This window comes from Lagenorhynchus albirostris, chromosome 10 (assembly GCF_949774975.1).
Source record: "Lagenorhynchus albirostris chromosome 10, mLagAlb1.1, whole genome shotgun sequence".
Classification (NCBI taxonomy): domain Eukaryota; kingdom Metazoa; phylum Chordata; class Mammalia; order Artiodactyla; family Delphinidae; genus Lagenorhynchus; species Lagenorhynchus albirostris.
In genome coordinates, this window is record NC_083104.1 from 77,126,095 (window position 1) to 77,131,547 (window position 5,453).

The window sequence follows — 5,453 nt, forward strand, 5'->3', positions numbered from 1 at the left end:
CAAATAAAAAGGAGTTTTTAAAAGATGTTATAAGGGGAGGACCCAGATTTGAATCACTAAGGAGCCTGGAGAAGAGAAGGAATCATGTAGCAACAACACAGCCGGAACCACAGCCAAACTGCAACCGGAGAGCTACTGCCAAGCGGAACCCTGTTGCTGCCACCACGAATCTCTTAATCCCACATCGCACCCTCCCACATTATTGGCACTGGACGCTGGGTGACACCACTTTCGAGAAGTTTCTACTGCTCTCCCTTCCTGGTATCATTTGCTTTTGATTTAAGATCCAGGGTGAGTGGTCTGATTGGCTCAGCCTAGATGACTGTATAGTACACTCACAAAACGGAAGGAGATTCAGATGCTATAAAGAAAGTTGTAAAGGTAAATAGTAACAACAAGATGATATTAATGTTTGCCACTGTGAAAACTGTCCTACATTCTTCACCTCTTATCTCTGATTTCGCTCAATTCTTCCATTTCTGTCTTCTTTCCTAAGTCTATAATGTGCATCTCCCTACAGAATTTAAAGTCACATCCCTATTCCTTAGGTATTGGATATGATGGAGTTCATCTGCATTGAACAGAAAACCTCCAAAACAGCACTGGTTTAAACAAGTTAGAAGTTTTCCTATCTATCACAAAAGGATTTTGAAAACCAGCTGCCCAGAATTGTCACAGTGGCTCCAAAATTATAATGAGATCATGACCCACTCTCTCCATTGTACCATCAAGGGCACCTCATCGTCCAAAATGGCTGCCAGAATTCCAACCATCACATCTGCAGGCCAGCAAAGTGAAAAAGTGGAAGGGACAAAATGCTGTTTGCCTCTTCCCTTGTAAGGAATTCTTGTGGAAGCCACACACGAAACTTCTGCTTACATTTCATTGGCCTTACTTAGTCACCTGTTCGTACCTAGCTGCTAAGAAAATTAGGAAATAAATCTTTAACTTGGGCAGCAATATGCCAGGCTAAAAATCGAGATTCTGACACTACTGAAGAAGGGGTGAGTGGCTAATGGGGAAAGAGGGTGTGTAAATAGCATTGTCTCAAACAATTTGTTTTTATTGTTCTCTCAGTATTCCCTCTGTGGTATTTTTGTCTCACAAACAGAATTGGCTGAGGTAAACAAGTATCATCTCCTGGAATGCACACAATTATTTAAAAGCAGGCTTCTCTAATACATACTCATTGTTTGCCTCCACTGGTAGTATTTCCTGCTCTCCACAAAAAATACCTCAATTGCTTTAGGGAATTTTTCTTCCTTCAGTCTCAGCCATATGGTTTACTAGGCTCTACCCTCAGTTCCAGGGTTCAGTGTAGTCCATCACCCAGGTCCTAAAATTTGAGGCAGTAACTGGTATTTTATTTCATTCAATTAAAAAAAAAAACCAGGAAATTTGGGGGTAGATGTTTCTGGGGATAAAAATCAGCCAGGTGACAAATAATTTTTGTATATGTACAATGTATCAACAATAGTTCTAGACACTTAGAATATAGGGGGGCATTGACTCAGGTGCAGACGACAGAAACTATTCTAGATAGTTTAAGCCGAAAGGCATTTAGTACAGGGTCCTTAGCTTACAAAATCATTGGAGGAGCTGAAGGAGCCAGACCAAGCCTCAGTCTTTAGAAATGATTCCCAGAACACCATAAAGGAATTGGCCTAATAAGGCAGCTGTCTTCCCTGTTACCAGAAAGCTGGGTAATCAGGAAGCTTCTGGTTCAATTGCTGACTCAAGTATCACACTGTTTCCTTCAAGGTCCCAGCATGAGGAAGCCAGCTGTTGGCCCTAAGATCACATCACCTTGACTACAATTCAAGCCCTATGCCCTGCCTCCTGGCACAAGATTGGACACTGGAAACTCTAATAACATTGATGAAGAAAAAGCAAACAAAGGAAGGCCAAAATCTCCCAACTGTGCTTACCTTCAGAACTCGTTGAAGCAACACAGTAGAGACTGGCTTCCTTCCACCTTGCAAATCTTACATGGATGGCTTTGTTGGCATAAATACACCATCTGAAAAGAAGTTTAGAAACTGTTTTAAATGTCCCTGTCTCAAAAATGAAGGATATTACAGAGGAATAAGAATGGAGTTTTCGCATCCAGTCTGCAGTATCTGTCACAAGCAGTCAACAGGGTAGATGAAATCTGTCTTCTGTGACATTGAATCTCTGTCCTCTTAAGGAGACTCCTCTCCTCCTAATGAGTGACAAACTCATTAAACGAGGAGGCCATTAGATGGAGGCGACTCTATTACCATGGCAGCCTTCATAAGCAAACCAAAATCTAAGCCCGTAAATGCCTCAGGGTTACAATATCAAAATGCCAAGGACCACAAATCACAAATAGCCAACTAGGCTTAGAGCTGCAGCCAATCAATAATTTCCTTACTTTGCTTCTGCCCTTTCTCTAGAAAAGTCTCTCCCTGTCCATAGAGCACTAACCACTTCCGTTTTGGTGCTGCCCAAGTCAAATCCATTTTTGCTCAAATGAACTCCTAAATACTGTAATATGCCTCAGTTTATCCTTGTAACAGGAGCAACTGGAACGGATTTACTCTCTGAATAGTGTGGTAAGTACAGGTGAGTCTTTAACTTCTCTCAGCCATTTCACCGTCTTGAAGGGAGACAGCCTGAAAATGACACTGATCAATGAGGAAGAGCAGAGCCAGGGACTTCATAGAGAAATATATAACTAGAGCTCCAATGACATCGCGCACCTCTAGATCAAGCCATGCCTGAATCCCGTCTTCCTTGAACTGCTATGTTAACTCAGCCAATATACCTTCTTTTGGGTTAAGCCATCTTGATTGGGATTTTCCATCTCTGTCAACTAAATGATTCTTATTCACATAGCGCTTAGAACCAGAAATGGGGTATTGAAAAAGATTTAACTTATGCAGAATTGTCTACATTGAAGTAGGGAAAAAGGTCATGAGGACGCTGTCATCTGGAGCTGAGAAAACTGGCAACCTTTGTTACAGGGTATGAAAACTCCTTGTTAACACAATAGCAGTTGGTCCACCGCCCAGGCCTGGGCCCTGGAGGTGAGCGGCGGCGCTAGGACCTGAAGGGCGGAGGCTGCGGCGGAGCCTGGGCGGCCCGAGCGGCGCGGCGCGAACTCTGGCTCTCGGCTCCCCGCGCCTTGTGAGGGGGCTTGGGGGCTACAAGGGGGCAGGCGCTCCCCGGGGCAGATGAGGAAACGGAGGCTCAGAGACGTCACATGACTTCCGGAGGCCCCTCAGCCAGTGTAGCCCCACACCCCTGCCCCTGGGCTGCCAGCAGGACTCTGTCCCCTGCCCCTCAGTAGCAACAAACTCCCAACAGTGCCAGTGGGGTCTTTCATTAACGCTCCCGGGCCGCATCCGTCAGCCTGTAGAAGTGGAGCATCACCGATGGCTCCAGCCCCACTCTTGGCAACAAAACGAGGCTTTCCCGGTGCCACCAGTATGTGACTGTCACCAGCTTCAGCCACCTGCTAGGCACCAAGCTGGGCCCGAGATCCAGCGAGCACAACCCGCGCAAACGAGGCACCCACCTGGGGCTCCTCGGCCGATCCGGGCAACGAAACCCCCTTCCGCGTGACGGCCCGTTCCAGTGTATACTGTGTGCTGCGGAGGCCCCCGGAGTTCGCCAGCCGGACCCCGAAACTCTGTTCATCTTCTGGGGTCCCCCAAACAGGATCCAGGAACCCCAGGGAAGCCTGACGCGCGTCACCCAGTGCGCAGGCCTGGTGTGCCCAGCACCGAGTCCCGTGCGCTCCCTCTCGGACGCATGCGCCAATTTGTGGACCTCTTCCGGGTTGAGAGAGGCAAGGTCAGGGAAAAGTCCCATTCGCGGTCGAGCACGGGTTGGTTCGCCTCGGCGATTGCACGTCTATAGCATGGTCTCCCTGCACCCCCTCCCCAACTATTGCAGCCAGCAGCCCCGCCTTCAGTGCATGCCCTACGGCTACTACGGCTACTACGAGCCCAAGGGGCTGGACGAGTATCACCTACATCTGGAATGGCCCTAGCAGCAAGGGCATCACGGAGAAGAGGGTCTTCTCATCCTGGGCCCAGCTGTACAGAATCACCTTCTCCCACACCCCTCCTGGACCTAGGTCATCCTGCCTGTGGGACCCTCACAAGGGACACAGGAGAAGTGGCTCTCCACCCAGCCTCTCGACCAAGGGCCATGTCTGGCTAATCAAGGCTGGTCCGAGTGTTTTTTGGTCAATCTGGGCCTTGAAGTGGGTGAATCCTCCAGCCATTCAGGGCCTGGGGGTATCTCTTGGCCAAATCAGGGATTTGGGCTTCTATGTGGTTAATCGGGTGTTGTGGGTATTTCTTGTCCAGTCAGGGTCTGAGCATAGACAGGTTATTTCTGAGTAATCTGAGGCTAAGGACATGTCCTTTCCCATGATTTCTTTTTCCAGAGCCCCAGGATGGACCCCAAATTACTTCCCGTTGGCTGGGACAGTGGGGTCCTGTTCCAAGAAGCTGGGAACTTTGTGTTGCCCCCTCCCTTCCCAGAGCCAGAAAGAGGTTTTGTGGAGGTGGAAGCTATCTGGAGACCAGGTTGGGACATTTGTGGGGTTGGAGGGCCCAGGGGTGGGAGGCTGGTGTTTGGGGCTTGGCTCTTCCCTGAGTGGCCTTGGACAAACCCCTTGCCCCCTCTCCGAGCATCCTTCTGCCTGTGTCAGGTTCTAATGTCTGAGAACCCTCCCACCTCTCCCACCAACCACCTTGGGTCTGTCCTCCTGGGTCTGTCCTCCATAAGACTGGTCCCTCCAGCCACACCACTCCTTGCTGGGGGACTCAGCTCCCTGAGGGTCTGAGGCAACCTTCCCAACCTCCTCCTAGAAACCTGAGGCTATTTTTTTTCATAGACTCCCCCAGGGTTTGGTTTGGGGGACTCTGATAAGAAGGGACAAACCTTCAGCTCTTTCCTTAGCCCCTCCCCTCAGCTGCCATTAGCTGGGATTTTAAAGAGCCAGGCCCCTTTTTGGCCATCCAGCAATGAGGTTTTCCACCGGCTGGAGGAAATTTGGGGGCTGAGAAAGGGGGGGATCCCAGCTAGTCTGGGATTTTCTGCAGCACCTTTGTCTGCAGCTGCAGGAGTTGTCCAAGAGTCTCCCCCAAACTGGGCCTGGGAAGGTTCTAGGGGGCCAGCCAGGATCTGTGTGGCCCAGGTTCTATCCCCTCACTCTACATCAGGCACTTTATTGCTGGCCCTCAGTGGGGTGTGTTTGCACCCTGCTCTTCTGGAGCCTGGAGGTGAAGATTGGAGGCCTTCCTGGAGAAGGCCGCTAGCAGTGAGCCATTGCACACTGGGGTGGAGGTGAGGGCATGCAACTACCCCAGACCTGATTTTGTAATGATTGTACAAGAATAAATGCACCTAAGATCCAGAAAAACAAAACAAAAACAAACAAAAAATAGCACTTGTAGCTTTAGGCTCAGACCGTG

General features: G+C 49.3%; 1 pseudogene; it reads left to right on the plus strand.

The window, feature by feature from the left end:
• Positions 1 to 702: 702 nt before the first annotated feature.
• On the plus strand, positions 703 to 4,105 carry LOC132527912 (alpha-N-acetylgalactosaminide alpha-2,6-sialyltransferase 6-like; annotated as a pseudogene).
• Positions 4,106 to 5,453: the final 1,348 nt, after the last annotated feature.